This window comes from Sphaeramia orbicularis, chromosome 11 (assembly GCF_902148855.1).
Source record: "Sphaeramia orbicularis chromosome 11, fSphaOr1.1, whole genome shotgun sequence".
NCBI lineage: Eukaryota > Metazoa > Chordata > Actinopteri > Kurtiformes > Apogonidae > Sphaeramia > Sphaeramia orbicularis.
Genome location: NC_043967.1, coordinates 50108799 through 50134478, shown reverse-complemented (window position 1 = coordinate 50134478; position 25680 = coordinate 50108799). Strand labels below are relative to the sequence as shown.

At 36.4% G+C, this 25680-nt stretch overlaps 1 protein-coding gene and 2 long non-coding RNA genes across 3 annotated transcripts in view; all 3 read left to right on the top strand.

Annotated features, from left to right (window-relative positions):
- pvrl2l (PVR cell adhesion molecule related 2 like) overlaps positions 1 to 25680 on the top strand; it is a 715997-nt gene that overhangs the window by 662690 nt on the left and 27627 nt on the right. The gene's annotated exons all lie outside the window — the stretch shown is intronic.
- LOC115428240 (uncharacterized) lies at positions 3437 to 3928 on the top strand. The gene is made up of 2 exons (XR_003936595.1): positions 3437 to 3572; positions 3878 to 3928. It is a non-coding gene; the product is annotated as an uncharacterized LOC115428240 (long non-coding RNA).
- Positions 10936 to 23884, top strand: LOC115428239 (uncharacterized). The gene is made up of 3 exons (XR_003936594.1): positions 10936 to 10946; positions 21323 to 21326; positions 23775 to 23884. It is a non-coding gene; the product is annotated as an uncharacterized LOC115428239 (long non-coding RNA).

Below are 25680 nucleotides of genomic sequence, written 5' to 3'. Positions count from 1 at the left end.
GACCTTACAGACCCTGTAGACCACATTGGACCCTGTAGACCACATTGGACCTTACAGACCCTGTAGACCACATTGGACCTTACAGACCCTGTAGACCACATTGGACCTTTTAGACCTAACAAATATTACAAAAGCAGCAGAATAAACTTTCATTCAGAAACTCCTGCATCATCGACCACCTCCTTCTAAGGTTTGTCTGTATTGAACATCATTAAACAGTTTTACACCTTTTTCTAACGCTCATGCAACCACAGGATGTTAATATTATATAAAAGTTCCGAGTTTTAACCTCGACTTTCAGCAGGACTGTTGTTTTTCTGCTGAGGCTGAAGAAAACAGGGGGAAAGTAGCAGCTGCCGACTCCTGTTTGCCTTTTAACGCCATGAAAATGTGTAGAGAGAGCGATAAATACTGTTTATTTCAGTAATAATATTAGCAGTTTATAGCTGATAGGAAATATGATCAATAAAAGATGTGATTTTCTGTCCCACGGAGGCGAGGGAAGGATGATCGAACCCTTTAATACGAGTTATTTCTGACCAGGAAAATGAAAACACCTTTTGAATTGTGGATTCTGAGGTGAAAATCGAACGACTATTTTGTTCCATATTACTGTTTTGTTTTTAACACAGTGTTTTTTTCTGGTGTTGGAGTGAGAATGTGACATTAATGATATTGTTTCTCCCCGTGTTGTTGATGACACAGATAACATCCACGCATAAATCACACATGAGCGACCGTGTGGTGATACTTTAAAATAGATACGCACGGCAAAAATAGTAAAGTGTCGATGTTTGAGAGACACAGAAAATTCACAGGCCATGTTTTCAGGAAAACTCCATCTGTAATTTTACCACAGCGTCAGGGTTATTTCAGTCAACACAAACGAATTTCAATATTTTCACATCAAACCCCACACATACAGACCGACGTGAGGTTTGTTGGTTTAATAAAAGTTCTAATATCCACACAAACGCATTTGATCCAAGGGAAAAAATGAAAAAAAATGTACAAATTAACCACAAAATGAATAATATAAGCTACAAAATGACTAAAAATGACCAAAATAGTCAAGAAAGTGTATACAGCAGTTACACTGCTTCTCGTCATGGGGTCAGAGGTCACACCTTTTCATTTACTTTTTAAAATTTATAACAGAAATAAATTTAATGAGCAAATATGAGCAAAATGAAGAGAAAAAGAGCAAAAATAATGAATAAAAAAATAACCAAAAAACTCAAGCAAAATGAACAAAAATGTACAAATTAATCAAGAAATGGATAAAATAATCAACAAAATGAGTGAAAATGACCAAAGTTATGAATAAAATGAACAAAATAATCAAGAAAGTGTATACAGTTATCTACTAAAAGAGCAAAATAATCAACAAATTGAACAAAAAATGAACAAAATCAGTTTTCATTCAACAACTTCTATAAACCAGTGTTAGTACATAGTTTGACCTCCCAGTGTATTTAACATGTCTTCAACCCTTTTGTTCAGACAATATGAGATTTATGGCAAATCAGAAAAAAAAATATCAATATGAAGCAAAAATGAAGGAAAAAAATTACAAATTAACTACAAAATGAATAAAATAAGCTACAAAATGACTAAAAATGACCCAAATAATCAACAAAATGAAAAAAATAATCAACAAAACGACCAAAATAATCAACTAAAAGAACAAAATAATCAACAACTTGAACAAAAAGGAACAAAATCAGGTTTTATTCAACACACGTCAGATGTTTTTAATTGTTTGTGCTGCTTCTTGTCATGGGGTCAGAGGTCAAACTTTTGGATTTATACCAGTAATAAATTTAGCAAAAATAAGCAAAATGAGCCACAAATTGGAAAAAAAAATCAATATGAAGCCAAAATGAAAAGAGAAAACAATTTAAAAATGAACAAAATAAACTACAAAATGAATAAAAATGACAAAAATAATCAACTGAAAGAACAAAATGATCAACAAATTCAACAAAAATGAACAAAATCAGGTTTCCTTCAACAGCTTCTATAAACCAAACTGTTAGTATTTAGTTTCCCTTTGTGTTTAACATGTCTGTAACCCTTTTGTTCAGACAATATGAGATTTATTGCATAAATTTTATGTTTTTTATATCAGGTTTCATCCAACACATGTCAGGTGTTTCAAATTATTTGCACTGCTTCTCGTCATGGGGTCAGAGGTCACACCTTTTCATTTACTTTTTAAAATTTATAACAGAAATAAATTTAATGAGCAAATATGAGCAAAATGAAGAGAAAAAGAGCAAAAATAATGAATAAAAAAAATAACCAAAAAACTCAAGCAAAATGAACAAAAATGTACAAATTAATCAAGAAATGGATCAAATAATCAACAAAATGAGTGAAAATGACCAAAGTTATGAATAAAATGAACAAAATAATCAAGAAAGTGTATACAATTATCTACTAAAAGAGCAAAATAATCAACAAATTGAACAAAAAATGAACAAAATCAGTTTTCATTCAACAACTTCTATAAACCAGTGTTAGTACATAGTTTGACCTCCCAGTGTATTTAACATGTCTTCAACCCTTTTGTTCAGACAATATGAGATTTATGGCAAATCAGAAAAAAAAATATCAATATGAAGCAAAAATGAAGGAAAAAAATTACAAATTAACTACAAAATGAATAAAATAAGCTACAAAATGACTAAAAATGACCCAAATAATCAACAAAATGAAAAAAATAATCAACAAAACGACCAAAATAATCAACTAAAAGAACAAAATAATCAACAACTTGAACGAAAAGGAACAAAATCAGGTTTTATTCAACACACGTCAGATGTTTTTAATTGTTTGTGCTGCTTCTTGTCATGGGGTCAGAGGTCACATGTTTGGATTTATACCAGTAATAAATTTAGCAAAAATAAGCAAAATGAGCCACAAATTGGAAAAAAAATCAATATGAAGCCAAAATGAAGAGAGAAAACAATTTAAAAATGAACAAATTAATTACAAAATGAATAAAATAAAGTACAAAATGAATAAAAATGACAAAAATAATCAACTGAATGAACAAAATGATCAACAAATTCAACAAAAATGAACAAAATCAGGTTTCCTTCAACAGCTTCTATAAACCAAACTGTTAGTATTTAGTTTCCCTTTGTGTTTAACATCTCTTTAACCATTTTGTTCAGACAATATGAGATTTATTGCATAAATTTTATGTTTTTTATACCAGGTTTCATCCAACACGTCAGGTGTTTCAAATTATTTGCACTGCTTCTCGTCATGGGGTCAGAGGTCACACTTTTTTATACCAGAAATAAATTTAATGAGCAAAATGAAGAGAAAAAGAGCAAAAAATAATGAACAAAATAACCAAAAAATTCAAGCAAAATGAACAAAAATGTACAAATTAATCAAGAAATGAATAAAATAATCAACAGAATGAGTGAAAATGACCAAAGTTATGAATAAAATGAACAAAATAATCAACATATTGAACAAAATCTGTTTTATGCCAGGTTTCATTCAACACATATCAGATGTTTCTGTTTGTTCTGCTTCTTGTCATGGGGTCAGAGGTCAAACTTTTGGATTTATACCAGTAATACATTTAGCAAAAATAAGCAAAACGAGCCACAAATTGGAAAAAAAAAAATCAATATGAAGCCAAAATGAAGAAAATAATGAACAAAATAACAAAGAATACAAGCGAAATGAACAAAAATGTACAAATTAACAACAAAATGAATAAAATAAGCAACAAAATGAGTGAAAATGACCAAAGTAATCAACAAAAATGAACAAAATCTGTTTTATACCAGGTTTCATTCAACATGTCAGATGTTTCTAATTGTTTGTTCTGCTTCTTGTCATGGGGTCAGAGGTCACACTTTTAGATTTATACCAGTAATAAAAAAAAAAAAAAAAGGCAAAATGAGGCACAAACTGGAAAAAAAAAAAAATCAGTATGAAGCAAAAATGAACAAAATAATGAACAGAATAACAAAGAATACAAGCAAAATGAACAAAAAATGTACAAATTAACAACAAAATGAAAAAAATAAGCAACAAAATGAGTAAAAATGACTAAAGTTATCAACAAAAATGAACAAAATCTGTTTTATACCAGGTTTCATTCAACACGTCAGATGTTTCTAATTGTTTGCGCTGTTTGTCATGGGGTCAAAGGTCACACTAAATATCGACTGCAACCTTTACAACCCATTTAGTTCAGTTTTTTTGTGTCTTTTAAGGCTGTGCACATATATCCTGTAATTTCTTGCAATAAATGTAGAAAAGGAAATAATAAATAAACATGTAGCTTATTTCAATCCTGCTAAAACAACACAGATACAGGTGCATTTGGAACATTTTAGTCAAACCATGGCAGGTTTACACTATTGCTTGACTTGCATTTTCTGTGTATGTGAACACAAACCCATTAAAAACCAAAAAAAACCCTGAAAATAAAAGCCCTCGTCTTCTTCCAAGAGTCACATGGTGTCGACCGTATGCGAACAGACTGTTTTCCATCCGAACTTTTACGTGCATTTACAAACCGATGATACCTGATACTGATTTTTCATCGTTGGAAAATGAAGCATTAACAAACCAACTCATAAGAAATTGCAGCGTGGGCTTGTACTCAGCTGTTTCCTAACATGTCCTCATCTGATATGAACTACAGACAGCGGAAACGGTGGCCAGCGACATAAACGGTACACAAACTGGAATGGAACTGGAACTGGAACCTGGAGTCTTGACAGTTTCCTGAAACTGCCCAGTAAACCAGCCAGTGGTGTGTGTTGTGACTGGACTTTACAAGCTGTGGTTTGGCTGTAACGGCGCTGAGAAAATAAAGGAACGATATAAACACAATAAAAAAAAAAAAGAAAAAAAAAGAAAAGGGCAGCTCGGATTGGATTTGAGAAAAACAAACAGTAGGTGTGATTGCATCTTGAGGCAGAGATCTGGAATCGAACCTGCGATCTGTGAGGGTTCGTCTCTAATCAGACGCTGCCCTGGTGGTTCTGTAATGAAAGGGTTATTTAGTGTGACCTCCCTTTGTACGGAACAGGTCTTTAAAATGAACAAAATAATCTAAAACACAAGCAAAATGAACACAAACATTCACAAAATAGACAAAATGAGCAACAAAATGAGTAAAAATGACCAAAATAATCAACAAAACGAACAAAATAACCTAAAACACAAGCAAAATGAACAAAAACATTCACAAAATAAACAAAATGAGTAAAAATGACCAAAATAATCACCCAAAAGAATAAAATAATCACCAAACTGAACAAAAATGAACAAAATAATCAATAAATGAACAACATAACCTAAAACACAAGCAAAATGAAGACAAACGTTCACAAAATAAATAAAATCAGCAACAAAATGAGTAAAAATCAACTTCAACTTTATTTATCCTTAGAAAATGAAATTCAAGAAATGACCAAAATAAAAGGAAATGACCAAAATAATCAACAAAATGAACAAATATCCTAAAACACAATTAAAATGCATAAAAATCTTCACAAATAGATAAAATAAGCAACAAAATGAGTGAAAATGACCAAAGTAATCAACAACACGAACAAAATAACCTAAAATGGAAGCAAAATGAACACAAACGTTCACAAAACAGACAAAATGAGCAACAAAATAAGTAATGACCATAATTATCCACAAAAAGAACAAAATAACCTAAAACACAAACATTCATGTAACAGATAAAATATGCAACAAAATGAGTAAAAATGAACAAAACAATCAACAAAATATCCTAAAACACAAGCAAATTGAACACAAATGTTCACATGATTGATAAAATAAGCAACAAAATGAGTAAAAATGATCAAAATAATCAATATATTGAACAAAATCTGCTTTATTCCAGGTTTCATTCAGCACATGTCAGATGTTTCTAATTGTTTGTTCTGCCCCTTGTCATGGGGTCAGAGGTCACACTCTTTGATTTATACCAGTACTAATTTTTTTTAAAAAAAGCAAAATTTGCCACAAACTGGAAAAAAAAAAATCAGTATGAGGCATACAAATACATACAAATGTAATAACAAAATGAAAAAAGTAAGCAACAAAATGAGTCAAAATGACCATAATAATCAACAAAACGAACAAAATAACCTAAAACACGAGCAAAATGAACAAAAATATTCACATAATAGATAAAATAAACAACAAAATGAGTAAAAATGACCAAAATAATCAACAAAACGAACAAAATAACCTAAAACACGAGCAAAATGAACAAAAATATTCACATAATAGATAAAATAAACAACAAAATGAGTAAAAATGACCAAAATAATCAACAAAACGAACAAAATAATCAACAAATTGAACAGAAATGAACAAAATCAGGTTGAACAGCTTCTATAAACCAAACTGTTAATATTTAGTGTGACCTCCCTTTATATTGAACACGTCTTTAAAGGACAAAACGAACGCACCTGCACAGATTCATAGCTTTCATGTGACAGCTGCACTATGGTTACAAGAACACACACTTCCCATCCCAAGGTGAAATGGAAATGTCTTCTGAATCTTTCTACCAGACATGATTCTACAGAGCAGTGCGACATCGTCAAGCGCTGGATAATTAGCTACATTCTGAAAATGAGTCTGGAGTAGGACGAGAGCCGTGACCTTAAACGGGTCGAGAGCCCGGATCACCCTCTGTCTTGTTACACTGTCATGCACGACTGTCTGCGAAGGCGCCACAATTAGCCTTTAAATCACACACAGGTAGACGAGTGCAGCCACTGTAGACGAGTGCATTTACACAGGACTGTTTAATGGCTCTGGATGGGATAGATATACTTACGGAATATGGAAAAGGTCGGAAAATGAACGGGATAAATCTAATATTGTCTGAAGTAAAGAGTTAACCCTTTAAAGCCTGACGTGTCACCGCTGACTCAGCCTGTGCATGTGCACTTTGGATGGATGGAACTGTCACTGTTTGTGCAACGGAACAAATTCCAACAGTTTCTGAAACCTGACACATTCCCTGCGTTTCCATGACAACTTTTATTCCTGGTTTAATCTGAATAAACATTAGCTCCTATTTCAGATGCCCATGTAAACGCCTTATTCCAGTTGAAAAAGAATAGTTCGGATCAAATTTAAATAATAAAGTATAAAGTCACTGGTTTAATCCACTGTTAATTCCGATCTAAATTATTCCTCGTACATGCAAACCCTTTATTCCGTTTGGACTTTATTCCTTCCATTCTGCACATGCTCAGTGTCTTGTCCTGTCGCGATGACGCACACATTCTGCGCTGGCGGAAGAATATGCACTGCAGTCTAGTCTTCCCAAAGCGTTCCAGTGGGCTATTCTGATGGGATCTACCAGCCTGGAAAACCCTGGAGGAACAGTTCACCACCTGTTTTTTTATTCTTTCATTTGTCAAGCACTAATGAGTTCAAAAAGTGGACAAATCGGTTTGCACTGCAGTGCACCGACTGCCTTGTTCTGCTAGCTTAGCTTAGCCTAGCTTAGCATAATGGCTTCATTCCTATGGTCAGACGTAGCCAGCCTTTTATAGGTGATTTGTCATATTTTATGAGTGATTTTGTGAAGTTCAATTCTCCCCAATCATTTTTTTAGTCCGGTAGGGTCAATATGATCACAAACTGAGGCTTAAATCATGGAGATGTGACTTACATAAAAACTAATACAAAGCTAAAACGGTAAAGGAAGGGCTGCGAGAACAAGGCAACGTTAGCACTGCAGCACAAACCCTTCTGCTCACTTATCTGCCTCATTAATACCTCATGTAAACCTTTATTCAGGTTTAACATTTCCATGTAAACAGAAGAGAAAATACTTTAGTTCCAAATTAATTTCTTCTGGAAAAATAAATTGGATTTAAAAAAAACATCATGTAACCGTACCGATTGTACTTTTATAGGTTTTTGTGGGTCATTGCAGTAAGTTCATTCACTCCTGTATGAGAAGACGGAGAAGAAGCTGTTTTAGGGGCTGGCCAAACAGAAACCAATGGACAGCCTTAGCATTTTAGTTTGGCCTTTCACTTCAACGATGAATGGGAGAAAGATGAGTGACACCTCGTTTTGCAGGAAATAATGAGCACTTTAAGAAATGTTTTAACCTAATTTTCTGGTTTAAAAATAGTAAAAAAAAAAAAAACTACAGTGGCCCTAAAGGGCAAACCACAAGAAAGCACACAAGAAAAAGAAAAGCATATAAACATTTAAAAAAAAAAAAAAAAAAAAAACACAAACAGGAAAAAAAAAAAAAACCACAAGAAAAAAACACACAAGAAAAAGAAAAGCACACAAACAAGAAAAAAACAAACAGGAAAAAAATACACAAGAAAAAAACACAAGAAAAAAAAACACAAACAGGAAAAAAAAATACACAACAAAAAAACACAAGAAAAAGAAAAGTATACAAACAAGAAAAGCACACAAACAAGAAAAAAAACACAAGAAAAAAACACACAAGAAAAAGAAAAGCACACAAACATTAAAGAAAAAAAGAAAACACAAACAGGAAAAAAAAAAACACAAGAAAAAAACACACAAGAAAAAGAAAAGCACACAAACAAGAAAAAAACAAACAGGAAAAAAATACACAAGAAAAAAACACAAGAAAAAAAAAACACAAACAGGAAAAAAAAATACACAACAAAAAAACACAAGAAAAAGAAAAGTATACAAACAAGAAAAGCACACAAACAAGAAAAAAACACAAGAAAAAAAACACACAAGAAAAAGAAAAGCACACAAACATTAAAGAAAAAAAGAAAACACAAACAGGAAAAAAAAAACACAAGAAAAAAACACACAAGAAAAAGAAAAGCACACAAACAAGAAAAAAACAAACAGGAAAAAAATACACAAGAAAAAAACACAAGAAAAAAAAACACAAACAGGAAAAAAAAATACACAACAAAAAAACACAAGAAAAAGAAAAGTATACAAACAAGAAAAGCACACAAACAAGAAAAAAACACAAGAAAAAAACACACAAGAAAAAGAAAAGCACACAAACAAGAAAAAAACAAACAAGAAAAAAAAACTAACAAGAAAAAAACACAAACAGGAAAAAAAAAACACATGAGAAAAAGAAAAGCACACAAACAACTTTTTTTTTTTTTTTCCATTTACAGGTAAGGAACCAAATATGGTAACTTCATTGATGTTAATTTTCTACATAACAATAAAAAAAGTTGCAAAATTTCACAAAAATGATAGTCTTGTTTTGTCCTCAGATGACACACTACGGTTGAAATGTTGAACTTCAGTATTTCAGTCAGTGCCCTATGAAGGGTTAAAGGGTTAAAAGGCAGAAATGATATGTTTTATTACCTGATAAACCCTTAATAATAGATTTGAAAGACTCAAAGATGTGGAAAATCCTTTCAACATAAGCAGTCGTGTAGAGGTTGAATTCAAGACGGTGGATAAAAAAAAAAAAATCAGTCTAAAATGACACAAACCTGCTGGTGAAAGATCAGATGCTTTTACGTTAATGCACCCTCTGCTTGTTAGAAGCACTGACTCACCCCAAACCTTAATTTAACCTTGATTTTTGTCTGCGTTTGTGAAGAAAAATCTAAGCTGATGATCTTCGGCTTTGTTCGGCGTGGGCTCGGTCCTGTTTAAATACCAGGTTCTAGCGTGTCGGTTCTTTTAAGTGCAGCCCATGACTGCGCGGTGGATGGGCTGCGTTTGTCCGCTTTGTCCGCAGGCGTTTAACCCTTTCATGCATGAATTATGAGAACCTTAGTCAATGTTTTTTGTTGAGTGTTTTTATTCCTCTTTGGGCATGAAAAAACACAATGCAAATTATTATTTTTTTTTTAAATTTATGAACCTATTTTTCGTGGAGTCACAAAAATGTCCACTCAGCTGGACATTTTATTTTACATTAATTTTTGAAGCAAAGAAACATGCATTTAAAACTCATCATCAGAAAGTGATATACTGTGTGAAAACTATGAAATAAAAACATGTTTAATGTTGCTAATTGCTAAATCGCTCATGTTTTCTCACATTTTATCATACTCTAATATTAGTTATTACTCATTATTACCTCCGCCAAGGAGGTTATGTTTTTGCCAGGGTTTGTTTGTTTGTCTGTTTTTCTGTCCGTTAGTGTGCAACATAACTCAAAAAGTTATGGACAGATTTTGATGAAATTTTCAGGGTTTGTTGGAAATGGGATAAGGAAGAAATGATTAACTTTTGGGGGTGATCCGGAAGAAATCCTGGATTCTGGATCACTTTGAAATTTTCGTTAACATTGTGGTAAATGGGGCCAAAATTTTCGTTTCTCAATATCTCGCTTAATTATTGACCAAAACTCATGAAATTGAACTCAGGAATTGACAATGGGGTCCTCTGTCACATTTCAAAGGCTGATCCGGATCTGATCCAGAAGGCGGATTTTATCTCAATTTATATAAAAAATGGGGGTGCCCTTACTTTTTGGCCTACTGTGCCTTTAATATTAAAGGTAGAAATTTCTGACAAGCGCCATCGTGTAGCTCAGTCAGTTCCGCATCGGGAGTATGCCACCGGATTTCATGTAGCTTTAATACTTAAGGAGCTAGATCCAGAAGAAAACCGCCATTACGAGAAATGTGATTTTCGTGAATAACTACTGAACTAATAAGGATATAATTATGAATCCAGTTGCTAATGGTATGTTTTCATGGTCAAGGAATCTTAAAATCTAGGTAAAATAAATATGGGACTAATATTTATGGTGGAAATCACAATATGGGGGAATTGTGCAAATCTCATGCAATTTGACTCAGGGATTTACAATGGGGTGTTCTATCAAATGGCAAAGACTGATCCGGATCTTTCAAAAAGTTATGGACAGATTTGGATGAAAATTTCAGGAAATATTGATACTGGCACAAGGAACAAATGATTAAATTTTGGTGGTGATCGGGGGGGGGGCACTGATCTGCCTTGGCGGAGGTCTGCGCTCTCAGAGTGCTTTTCTAGTTTCATGGAGATAATATCCTCCTGGGACCCAGGAAATTGACAGTTTTAGCTTTTTTACATTAAAAAATTGTCTTGATTGGAAACTGAATAATGCAACAGTTTTTTCACATACATTTTTAAAATTATTTTTATTTGATTGATTTTTTTAATGGAATGTCCTTTGTAATGCACAGCATTTTTTAAGTAAAACTGTCAAACTTTTATCCCCTATAGAGGACAAAATACATTACTGGGTCTGAGGAGGATATGAAAAAAAAAAACAAAAAAAAAAACGTTTTGTTCCAGAAAGCTGTTAATTACAGTCTAATAACAATTAGCAACTGATTTACACTCAAACATGTAACTGCAGATCAGATTTAGCAGCAGCAGCAACGTTACAGTAGTGGTATGAATTGCAGTGTTTTGGATGATGCATAAGTGTCCGCTGTGTTGGCTGATATGGAACTAAAACAACCAAACCCATGAATATACAAGAGAACAGCTGGAGAAGAACTGTCCACTGGAGTGACCACTGTGCATGAAAGGGTTAATACTGGGGCTTTTAACTCATCTGAGGGGGTTCCAAGACGTACACGGACTCACAATCGATACCCGGTCTTGTTGCTTCCATTTTGTTACCTGGCTGTGTGTTTTTACGGCTGCGTTTTTACAGCCGTACAGTTAATCTGCACTCAGTAAAACTCCAGGCCCGAGTTCCTTCCCTCTGAGGACCGAACATTCCTGTGGTGTTGACTCACATTTGCGTGGAGAGGGCAATTTTTAACAGGAACCCTCAGCGGTGTTTGTCCCCCGTGCACATACACACACATACAGGGTGGGGAAGCAAAATTTACAATGAACATTTAGTTGTTTTTTCTCAGCAGGCACTACGTCAGTTGTTTTGAAACCAAACATATATTGATGTCATAATCATACCTAACACTATTATCCATACCTTTTCAGAAACTTTTGCCCATATGAGTAATCAGGAAAGCAAACGTCAAAGAGTGTGTGATTTGCCGAATGCACTCGTCACACCAAAGGAGATTTCAAAAATAGTTGGAGTGTCCATAAAGACTGTTTATAATGGAAAGAAGAGAATGACTATGAGCAAAACTATTACGACAAAGTCTGGAAGATACTATTAAAGAAGAATGGGAGAAGTTGTCACCCCAATATTTGAGGAACACTTGCTCAAGTTTCAGGAAGCGTGTGAAGGCAGTTATTGAGAAAGAAGGAGGACACATAGAATAAAAACATTTTCTATTATGTACATTTTCTTGTGGCAAATAAATTCTCATGACTTTCAATAAACTAATTGGTCATACACTGTCTTTCAATCCCTGCCTCAAAATATTGTAAATTTTGCTTCCCCACTCTGTACACTGTAAAAAAAAAAAGAAAATCTGTAATTTAACAGAATTTTCACTGTTTATTTTACAAGATTTTTTCCTGTATTTGTAAGATACAGGAAAATAATAATGAAATTCCAAAAATAGACTGTGATTTTACACGCCAAATGTAAAATAACACGAAAAAACTGTAACTGTAAATAACCAAAAAATTTCAGTTTTTTTAACCCTTTCATGTAGACTGGTCACTACAGTGGACAGCTATTCTACAGCTGTTCTCTTATATGTTCATGGATTTTTTTGTTTGTTTTTTTGTTTTTGCACATATCTTTATTAAAGTTATAAGACACTACATGTGTTTTCTGACATGAATTGGTAACATTGTGTAGATCTACCCTGAGCATACTGTCACCCCCAGAACTACAAGCCCCCCCCCCCCCCCCCCCCCCCCCCCTAGTTTTCACACAGTTTATCTGTAAACACATGTTTCTTCATTTCAAAAATTACATACAATGTGTCCAGCTAAGTGGACATTTTTGCAACTTCATGTAAAATAAGTTCATAAGATCATTTGTATTATTACAATTAATAGTAGTAGTATGTTGTTGTTTTTTTTAACTTTATTTTTTGTTTTTATAAAGTTTTTGTTTATTTATTTATTTATTTTTCATAAGAAAATGTTCAATTGCATTGTTTTTTTTTCTATGCCTAAAGAAGAATAAAAACACTCAGGAAAAAAATCTTGATTAAGGTTCTCTTAATTCGTGCATAAAAGGGTTAAAAGAAATTGTTTCTTTTTTCACAGAAAAATACAGTTAAAATACATTTGCAAATGTATCATAATTTCACAAATATTTCATTTCTATTCATGAGATTAAACTGTTACTTTAAAGTTTAATACTGGAAAAAGAATTATAATAAAACCAGATAAAATTACTGACAATTAACCGTAAAAGAAGTATTTGTTCTGTAAGTTTAACAGGACTTGTTTGTTAATTGACAAATATCTTGTGTAATTATGGGAGGTTTCACAACAAAAATGTTGAATAAATGTATTTTTGTGAATGTGTAACATGTATAAGCACTGATAAACTGTCCAAATACAGTTTTTATCAGTGGATTGTACTACTTAGTATCACTGCAAATTATTTGTATATATATTTATAGGTAAATTGGTTGTTTTAATACATGTAAAAATTCTTTATTAAACTTTAAAAAGTCAAAAAAATATGCAAAATCTCATGTAAAGTTAGGGCAAAAACCGTGTTTTAATTATGGAAAATTACTGTATTTTTATGAGATGGTTATTTTCTGTTATTTTACAGTGTTTTTTCAGCACCCATGCTGCTGGAATAATGTTTTTTTTTTTGTTTTGTTTTTTTACAATGTATGGTGCTTTTGTATGTACGAGTGTGTGACAGTGTGTAATTTTCATGCATTTACACTTAAAGTTGAGGGTTGTTATTAACCATTAAAGGGTTCATATTTATCTAAACCCACTTTTGTTCATCTTTGGTTCACTAAATACTGCTCTGCCAATTGTATTTTTTCACTGTTTTTTGTCATTATTCACTATTTCTCCCCGTATCGTTTACCTTTTTCTCACTTTGTACTTTTTTGCAAGTTGAGTAAAACCCACGGAGTTGGATCAGCGACAGTGGATGGAGACACTTTTATGTTCAGTTAATGAGAGATTTTACTGAAAATAACCTTGGAATTTACTCTGAGGCTTACTGAAGAAGATTAAGGCCACTGGGGAAAAAAATTGAAGTTTAATATTTTTTAAAATTATTATTGTTATTATTATTATTATTATTATTATTATTATTATTATTATTATTAAGAGAAAAAAGTCAGAATTCTGAGATTGATCTCAGAATTGTTCATGCAGAGGTGGACCTTACAGACCCAGTAGACCACATTGGACCTTACAGACCCTGTAGACCACAGTGGACCTTACAGACCCTGTCGACCACATTGGACCTTACAGACCCTGTAGACCACATTGGACCTTACAGACCCTGTAGACCACATTGGACCTTACAGACCCTGTAGACCACATTGGACCTTACAGACCCTGTAGACCACATTGGACCTTACAGACCCTGTAGACCACATTGGACCTTACAGACCCTGTCGACCACATTAGACCTTACAGACCCAGTAGACCACATTGGACCTTACAGACACAGTAGACCACATTGGACCTTACAGACCCTGTCGACCACAGTAGACCTTACAGACCCAGTAGACCACATTGGACCTTACAGACCCAGTAGACCACATTGGACCTTACAGACCCTGTCAACCACATTGGACCTTACAGACCCTGTAGACCACATTGGACCTTACAGACCCTGTAGACCACATTGGACCTTACAGACCCTGTCGACCACAGTAGACCTTACAGACCCAGTAGACCACATTGGACCTTACAGACCCTGTAGACCACATTGGACCTTACAGACCCTGTAGACCACATTGGACCTTACAGACCCTGTCGACCACATTAGACCTTACAGACCCAGTAGACCACATTGGACCTTACAGACACAGTAGACCACATTGGACCTTACAGACCCTGTCGACCACAGTAGACCTTACAGACCCAGTAGACCACATTGGACCTTACAGACCCAGTAGACCACATTGGACCTTACAGACCCTGTCAACCACATTGGACCTTACAGACCCTGTAGACCACATTGGACCTTACAGACCCTGTAGACCACATTGGACCTTACAGACCCTGTAGACCACATTGGACCTTACAGACCCAGTAGACCACATTGGACCTTACAGACCCTGTCGACCACATTAGACCTTACAGACCCAGTAAACCACATTGGACCTTACAGACCCTGTCGACCACATTGGACCTTACAGACCCTGTAGACCACAGTGGACCTTACAGACCCTGTAGACCACATTGGACCTTACAGACCCTGTCGACCACATTGGACCTTACAGACCCAGTAGACCACATTGGACCTTACAGACCCTGTCGACCACATTGGACCTTACAGACCCTGTAGACCACATTGGACCTTATAGACCCTGTAGACCACAGTGGACCTTACAGACCCTGTAGACCACAGTGGACCTTACAGACCCTGTAGACCACATTGGACCTTAGAGACCCTGTCGACCACATTGGACCTTAGAGACCCTGTCGACCACATTGGACCTTAGAGACCCTGTAGACCACAGTGGACCTTAGAGACCCTGTCGACCACATTGGACCTTAGAGACCCTGTAGACCACAGTGGACCTTACAGACCCTGTCGACCACAGTAGACCTTACAGACCCAGTAGACCACATTGGACCTTACAGACCCAGTAGACCACATTGGACCTTACAGACCCTGTCGACCACATTGGACCTTACAGACCCTGTAGACCACAGTGGACCTTACAGACCCTGTAGACCACATTGGACCTTACAGACCCTGTCGACCACATTGGACCTTACAGACCCAGTAGACCACATTGGACCTTACAGACCCTGTCGACCACATTGGACCTTACAGACCCTGTAGACCACATTGGACCTTACAGACCCTGTAGACCACAGTGGACCTTACAGACCCTGTAGACCACAGTGGACCTTACAGACCCTGTAGACCACATTGGACCTTAGAGACCCTGTCGACCACATTGGACCTTAGAGACCCTGTAGACCACAGTGGACCTTACAGACCCAGTAGACCACAGTGGACCTTACAGACCCAGTAGACCACAGTGGACCTTACAGACCCAGTAGACCACAGTGGACCTTACAGACCCTGTAGACCACATTGGACCTGACATTGTTGATTCACTTGGAACTGCTGCCACTGTCTTGTAATGAATGCAGAAATTACCAAAAATAGTCACTTGCCCACTAAAGGGAGAAGGGTTGAGGGTTGTTATTAAGGTGAGTGGAGCCTGGAGTTGGGGAATTATGAGTGTGTGTGTGTGTGTGTGTGTGTAGTTCGGTTGCAGCAGCTGGATGCTAAATGAGACTAGAGCTTAAAGGGGAAGGTGGGGACACATGGGAAAACTCTTGAAGTTCATAACCCTTGCGGGGGGGCACCAAATGAGAGAAACTTAATTACACTGTGTGTGTGTGTGTGTGTGTGTGTGTGTGTGTATTTCTAAGTGTGTGTGTGTGTGTGTTCATGCGTGCAGATGCGTCTCTCATGTGTGCCTTTTGTGAGCTGAAAAGTGTAGAAAGGAAACGCTGATGAGCTTTCAAGGTGAAATGGAGGAATGAGCTCACATCAGATGGACCCACTCATTTATCTGCGCTTCCATCCATCCATCCATCCAATTCATTATTCGAGGAAACATAAATTGCAAATCAATCCTTTTATTGCCTTTCATCCATTCTTCCTTTCATCCTTCCATCATTCATTCATCCTTCCTTCCTTTCATCCATTCTTCCCTTCATCCTTCCTTCTATCATCCTTCCTTTCATCCATTCTTCCTTTCATCCATTCTTTCTTCCTTCCTTCTGTCTATCCATACTTCCTTCCATCATCCATCCATCCTTCCTTCCTTCCATCATTCATTCATCCATCCTTCCTTCCTTTCATCATTCTTCCCTTCATCCTTCCTTCCTTCTGTCATCTTTCCTTCCATCATTCATCCTTCCTTCCTTTCATCCATTCTTATTTTCATCTTTCCATCATTCATTCATCCATCCATCCTTCCTTCCTTTCATCCATTCTTTCTTCCTTCCTTCCTTCCTTCCTTCTATCTATCTATCTATCCTTCCTTCCATCATCCATCCATCCTTCCTTCCATCATTCATTCATCCATCCTTCCTTTCTTTCATCATTCTTCCCTTCATCCTTCCTTCCTTCTATCTATCATCCTTCCATCATCCATCCATCCATCATCCATCCATCCTTCCTTCCTTTCATCTATTCTTCCCTTCATTCTTCCCTCCTTCCTTCTATCTATCTATCCATCCTTCCTTCATCATCCATCCATCATCCATCCTTCCTTCCTTCCATCATTCATTCATCCATCCTTCCTTCCTTTCATCCATTCTTCCCTTCCTTCCTTCATTCATTCATTCATCTATCCTTCCTTCCTTCCATTCTTCCCTTCCTTTCTTCCTTTCATCATCCATCCATCCATCCATCCATCCATCTTATTCAATATTCTAGGAAACATAAATTTCAAATCAGTCCTTTCATTGCCTTTTTCACTAAATCACTCATACAAACAAGACAAACTGACAACAATCTAAGTAAAGACATTCCACATACACCCATACGTGGTTCAAACAGATAACTGACAAATATACAGATAAATCAACAGTTCCATATCGCTGTTACTGTTTGTGCAAAGATAAAGGTCATGAGTTAGTTTCTCCAAAGGGAGGGCAGTCGAAATGTGTGAAATCCACTTATGAACTGTGGAAACAAAGGGAAGAAATGAAAGAACTGATAGCACAGATCAGACATCCATCCATCCATCCCTTTCTCTCCCTCCGTCTCCTTCCCGTCTGTGTGTGCTCTTTAGTTTCCATCCCATCTGCTCGCTCTGTGTCAGAAAGCATCCATTTAAAATCCTGAGAGTCTCAGAGGAGCGAGCGCACTGAGGCTCAATGGGCCACGAGAAACGCCAAAAACAAGACGCTTAAAAAAGTCACAATGACTTTTTTTCCCGTCTGTCTCGCTCTTCCCCTGTCTCTTTTTGTGTCATTTACAATTTAGTGTTTTCTTTCTTCCTCTCTCTTTTTTTTTCTTTCTTTCTCCCCCCTCTTTACCACCCTCTGATTATTTCCTCGCTGATGAAAAGCGAGGCGAAAAAGCCGGAGATGAAAAGCACCGGCTAGAATCCGTGATGAAGAGACAGAATTGAAGATGATTTAGGCAGGAAATTTCCTCCTTTACTGCCGCATCATCGGGTTTCATAAGGAAATGATTGAAATCGTCATGGAAACACCGGTGGCTGGATGCAAAGGGGAGAGGAGGAGTGGGGATGGGGGGGGGTGTTTGAGTCAGATTTTGGTTGTGGGGCAGATGAAGTGTGTGCGCTGGGATCAGAATAATCAGTGGTAATTGAATCGGCAGTATGTGTGTGTGTGTGTGTGTGTGTGTGTGTGTGTGTGTGTGTGTGTGTGTGTGTGTGTGTGTGTGTGTGTGTGTGTGTGTGTGTGCATGTTTGTGTCATCAAAGGTAATTAAGCAAAGTGTGTGCAGGGTTTGTGTGACAGACAGGGTTAGAGATGTGACACAGATACACACTGAAGGCTTTTAGTGTCTAGTGTCTAATAGATGCTTGTGTGATTTGTGTGTACGTGCATGTGTGTGTCTGCGAGTAAACGGAGAGAAGTGATAAAGAGCATTAATCATTTATACGGTATGGATGTGAGTGTGTTTGGTTCGCTGTGTCTGTGTAATATAAGTGTGACTGATGATGTTTGGATCCATGGCTGGGTTTTGTTTTCTTTTTTTTTTTTTTTCTACATTTCTGTGGATTTGTGTGTGAAGGTATAGACAAGAACCTGAACCTGAATCAAGATCCTTTTTCATTAGATTGTGTACAAATATAACTCGAAAACATCAATATCCTTTGTAATGCAATGCAAACGTATATATAGTCTTTCCTATATACTGGGGTGCAGTAAGGGGGGGGGGTTAATATGCTAAATTCATGGGGCTCAGCATTTCTTGGGGGGGGGGGGGGTGCAACGGTACACGTCGACGGTTCAGTATGAGCATGTACTGTAGTGCAGCTCATTTGTCGTCTTCAAATCCAATCCAACTTTATTTGTAAAGCACTCTCAAACAACTACAGTGGACCAAAGTGCTTTACAGAAGAATAATTAAAACCAAAATAGAAGAATAAAATACAGAAGAGATTTAAAGACATAGAAACTGTACAAAAAAAAGGGCTGAACAGAAGAAAAAATAAAACCCAAATAAAAGAATAAAATACAAGCATAGATTTAAAAGCCATACTGTAGAAGCCAATAACATAATAACGGCCGATAACATAATAAATTTGCCAATTTTAAAATGTAGTAAGCCGATAACGTAATATCTGGCCAACAATGTAATAAAAGTCCTGAACCAATAACACAATAACTTTTGGCCAGTAATGTTATAACTTAATGGCTGGTTGTTACGTTATTGGCCTGGTAAAAAAAAAAAAAAAAAAAAAATTCTTTGAAAATGTAATAACTGAGCCAATAACGTAAGAAGTTATAACATTACTGGCCAAAGCTATTACATTATTGGTTCAGGACTTTTATTACATTATTGGCCAGATATTAGGTTTTTGGCCTATTACATTTAAAAAATGGAAAATTTATTACATTGTCAGACGCTATTACATTATTGCTTTTTTGTTACATTATTGGCCCCTACACATACAATTAAAAACAACAAATAAAATAAATAAATAAAATGGATAAAAACTGAACAATAAACCACTACCAAATAAAAACAACAGAATAAAGATAGTACCTTCAAACATCTCACATGGTTTCAAAAACCAAGGAGAAAAGATGGGTTTTAAAAGAAGAATGGATTTAAAAACAGAGGAGGCCTGTCTGATATGGAGAGGCAGATTGTTCCATGTGACATTTCCAGACAACTTGTGTTTCTGTTAAAGCTTTGCAAGATGACTGACTTATGGAATTCTACTGTCATTGGCTGGAGCCAGACGCAGAGCCCAGCTACAGCATTATGTGCGGAGCTGGACACAGTGAGCCCCGGTCCCAGCCGCATGGTGGACCCCGGTCCGAGTCAGATGGTGGACCCCGTCCCAAGTCAGATGCAGAGCACAGCCCTTCTACTTCCAACTATCCTTCTCAATATTAACATGAGTTTCCACATTAGTAAAACCTCCTCTGTTGTCGCCATGTTTATTATTGACTTTCTTCTTCTTCCTCTCAAAAAACTTTACTCTTCTTCATGGTATTCAGCCGGTATGGTAATTAAGAGTGACGCCCCCTGGTGGATTGAGATTGAGAAACGCTTCTTCTAACGTACAGGAGGTATGGCAGTATGAAGGCAGTGACACATGACAATGTTAGAAACGGACAAACCTATTTACGTACGTAAAGGAACATAAATGAGCCTTAAGGCTCTCCATCAGATCCCAGTTAAGTAAGTAAGTAAATTTTATTTATAGAGCACTTTTCACAGACAGAGTCACAAAGTGCTTTATCAATTCAAATCAGAATCAAATCAAGTTTACAGAGACCCAACAGAATCCTTCAGGAGCAAACACTTGTGATTGGTGACAGTGGCGAGGAAAAACTTCCCTTTAACGGGCAGAAACCTGGAGCAGACCCAGACTCCTGAAGGATGGACGTCTGCCTTGACCAGTTGGGGTTAAAGAGAGAGAGGAAAGGAGGAGGAAAGGGAGAACGATAGAGATAGAGACAGACTGGGGGAGTGTGTGTGTGTGTGTGTGTGTTTGGGGGGGGGGGGCACATGGAGTACTTTATGATGAATACATAGAGTGTAATCCGTTTGTGGTGGTCCTGGGTCAGGTGGGAGACTAAAAAGCCTTTTTGAACAGGAGGGTTTTGAGGTGTTTCTTAAAGCTCTCTACAGAGTCCATGGACCGTAGGTGTAGAGGCAGGTCATTCCATAGACGTGGTGCCACAGCTTTAACAGACCTGTCACCGCGTGTGCTAAAACAGGTCCGTGGAACCATCAGCAGGTACTGTCCTGAAGACCTCAAGCTATGAGTCGAGCTGTAGGGCTGGATCAGGGAAGCAATGTATGCAGGGGCCTGGCCATGTAGAGCCCGGAAAGTTAGCACCAGAATTTTGAAATGAAAACGATATAGAACAGGAGCCAGTGGAGAGATTTAAGGATGGGAGTGATGTGGGTTCTCCTGTTTGTGCGGGTCAGGAGCCTGGCAGCAGAGTTCTGGACAAACTGTAGACGGGCCAGCTCCTTCTTGTTTTAGCATGTAAACAGGCTGTTACAGTAGTCTAAGAGAAGACGCAAAAGCGTGAAAGAGTTAGGTTTTGGTGTACAGCCAGGCTCCAGCTGGGCTCTGCATCTGAACCGTGAACTGTGAACTGTAACTCAAGAACCACAATATGTAATGACCTGTGGATAAGCTGTACTGTTACAGCCATAGTGGATACAGGTTAGAAGTTGTAAGAATTTCATGTAAGGTCTGCTGTATAATAAAGTAATCGAAGCCGGGAGTCAGATGTTGAAAGCATGTTAAGTACATATATCTATCTATATCTTCTATGTACTTCCTAATACTTTTATGTTGTTTTCATTAGTGCTGCAACAACAAATCAATTAAATTGATCCAAATCGATTCTTAAAAGAGTTGGCAACAAAGTCAGCAGTTGATTCGTTGGGTCTTGAGTACGTAACAGAGGAAAACACAGAGCATGGCTGAGGCTTTGGATGCCGGGCAGCCCATTTAGCCAAAACGTAGTGCGCCGTTTATGTAACAAAACTTGAATATGGAGAAAAAAATTACCAAAATCCTACAGTGCAGTACGTTTCGGACAAATAGGGCTGTTGTGTCCACTGGGAACATAATATAAACCTAGCTTAAGATAGCCTATATGTTGTGATTACTTTAGCCTGCTAGCTAGTTGGACACTATTGTTGTAATGATAATGTTTTCATCCATCTCTGTTTATCAGCCCACCCTGGGCCCAGTGGAGACCTGGATGGATGTAAGATAAAGGCTAGAAGTTGGGAACATTTTGTGTAAGCTCTTGAGTAAAAGAGAGACATAGAAGCCAGAAGTTGGACGTTCAAATTAAAGTTTAATTTTTGGTTTCATGCCAGTTACAGTAGATGCAGCTCATATGGAATGCATCCCCACATTTGTACTTCCCACCCCCCCTTCTTTTCTTTTGTGTTTTTCTGATGAATCAGTTAGTTATTAAAATAATGTATGGATTAATCGATTATTAAAATCAGCGTTAGTTGCAGCCCTAGTTTCCATTATCTAAAGTTTCCCATCAAACAGAAAATTAAACATGTGGCTGTGAGGTGTAGGTTGGACGACGTCACGATCTTACACGGTGATTAATTTTAATTTGTTCGATAATCTACATGTCAAAGGGATCACACAGACAATAACACCACTGTCAAAATGTTCCTACTTATCTGACGTGTTAAATGGTCCTTTTATCTGTGTAATTATGGTGTTTTACAGATAATTTTGCACTAACTTGTGCGATTGTAGAATTTAAAGGTTAAAGGTTTACTCTTTATTATCACCATAAGAGAATTCAGTCTCTGATTTTACCCGTAATAAACACAGTACCTAGCATTAGCATTAGCATGTAGCACATCAGGAGCAGTGAGCTGCTACTGAAGGTGTTTAGGGACCAAATCTAGATCATTATTAGCACTGAGGTCCAGGACACCGACAGGAGAATGAACCTGTTCAGTGGTGGAAAAAATGTTTGTGTTCATCTCATGCATTTATGGTATTTTGCATTACAGCTAAAATGTGCTTAGAGGTCTTATTTCTGTCTTTGTGCATAAGAAATCAATATGTGTTGGTAAATGCAAGTTCTGCACATTTACAGGATTTCAGTTTGTTCAACATGTTGATGCTCATATGAACTATGTTTTCAGCTCAAAAATGCCCAATTTCATCACAATTAATGCTATATTTTCACGTCACAAATGGCCAAGTTATATTTGAACTGAATTTACCTGAAAAACAAATATTCTATTCTTTTAGATTCCCCAGTTTTCCTTACCAGATTCTCTCCTCCATATCACATGTTTTATTTTTACAGGTTCAATCTGGAGTATGGTGCTGATCCATCCTGCTTATGTTACACCAATACATACATGAAGAATGTCACACGTCACTTTGTAAATCAACAGTTTTCTAACAATAAGCATTTTTATAAAGAAATAACAATTCTATATTGTTATTTCCTCTTTAGTATGATGATAAACTATACAATAAATAATTCTGATCCTAGTTTTTGCACAGGGATCATTAGTGTAAACGGTGACATGGCTGCAGAGCATCAGTATGATGGGATCCACAACAACCATGTCACATCCGTCCACTGACACATTTAGTGTTTTTGTGTCAGCTGTTATTGTTTTAGATCCACAATACTAACATTTATGAATAAGAGGAGAATTAGCAATAGTAAGTGTATAAGTTTATTCCTAATAAAGTACTGGTACTGACCAGAGCATCATGGGTAATGTCACGTCCGTCCACCAGCAAAAGTTTTCACATACACGTGCTATTCCAAATCCAATATTTCTGAAAATAGAGCTTCCACTGTCAAATAATATCAGTAGTCTGTGCACAAATGGATTAGCATTATTTCAACACAGTTCTATGCATTTATGACAACTTTTTTTTTTTTTTTTTTTTGACAAAAATTCCCACTCATTTGACCCCTGAAGTAAATTTTAGCCAATTAAGAATCACCCTTTAGTCAATGAACTCTGCCCAGTGTTGTTCTATTCTCCAAACCCACCTTCTTCCTTATGCACATGCTCAGTTCCATTGAGGTCAAAATGGGATGTTTCAGCAGATAATGAAACACATCCAGGACTTGACACGTTGTCATGACATGTCATGTTGTTGTACTACAACAGTAGTCGTAGTAGTAGTGACTTGATTTCAGTCCATTTATAACGAATACTTGAGCATCTGTCTGCACTTAAGTGTTCAGTTACAGTCTGAGTAATTAATGGAAACACTGCAATACACTGCTGTAATGCATAGAAAACTTTATCTGGATATTGCCAGAATATTGTATCGGTCTCAAATGATGCAAAAATGTGGAGTTTGTAGTCAGAAAACACCAACACAAAGGTATCACACACAAACTAAGCCTCTAAAACTAGAGGAAAAGTTAGAAGATAAGAGGAAAATAGTGAATAATGAAAAAAAAACAGTGAAAAAATACAAATGACAGTAGCAGTATATGGTGTTTAGCTTGGGTTGAAAGTGGCAACTGGTGATGTCAGCACATTAACGTGTCTAACCATTTCATAATTTCGTTTTGATAAGGTGTTGGTACATATAATATACTAACTGTTGATATGTTAACTGATATGCTAGCAAAGCAAATCAGTTGTTTTGTGTTATCTGTACATTGTTTAACTGGGTTAACTTGAAGAAAATGGGGGAAAAAAAGTGAATGAATCGTCAGTCTGGGCTAAGTGCTTTCAGCTGGATGTTCCTGTGAGTACAGTGGGACTTATGAAATATTCAACCTATCAAAAGTCTAATTGTATGTGCTATTTGAGCTGTTGTATTCGGGACATAAAAGCCGAATCCCTTCCAGCATCAGCCCGGTTCTGCAACAGGTTTCTAGCTGAAAGGAGCGTTTGATCTTTTCTGAAATGCATCACCTGGTTTTCCTCAAATACCGATCACATTCTCTTTTTGATGCAGCTGCAGAAGGTACCAGGCTTTTATTCCTAAATCGCTCTGCTAGAGAAATATCACTGGTCATATTTTAGGACCAATTCTCATCTTTATCCATTGCATGACACGATTAATATAAAATGAAGAATTTATAGAAGCCTTATGCCATTTCTGTGAAGCCTGTCATTTCTTACCAGGGCTTTTATTGTGAAATATTTGCAGACAAACCGTATGCAACAGCAGCTGGACAGGATTAAAGGGTGTCAAAGTGGAGTGGATCAGTATGAATGAATCAAACAGCAGAAGATTAAATGAGTAATCCAGATAAGCAAAGGGTTGAAAATAATAGGATTATATTGTTGTGTTTATTAAATTAAAGTGTGGGAATGCACATTACGCCTATGCAGTATGATGCATTCACAGTCCATCCTTTGGTTGGTTCTGCTGACCATTACCACAGACCCAGCTGTAATGACCTACCATCATTTATCAGAGACAATGAGGCATTTGGAGTCAGGAACAAAGCTGAAGGAGAGCCTGATTAGCTTAGCTTAGTTTAGCGTAAGGATTCAAAGCAAAAAGGGAAAACAGCTGGTAATAACAATGCAATATTTATTCAGTATTTATCAAAATATAAATGCACTATTTTCATATAGACCTGGTTCATAGGTACACATACTGTTACATAGAAACACATACAGTTTTCATGGGTAATATATACTGTTAAAACTGTTAATACTCTAAACATGCGTCTATTCATATTTTGTCCATTTTTATTTTTTATTCTACTTAGCTCTATTCTTGTGCGAGTTTGTGAAATTGTAAAATGTATATTCTGTTTTCTGATCTTATTTTAGTTTTAGTAATTTCATATTCATTCTATTCTTATTTCTGTGGCACTGCTCTTTTGTTATATATCTATTTCTATTCTATTCTTCTCTATTCTATTCTTCTCTATTCTAGTCTAATGTATTCTATTCTGT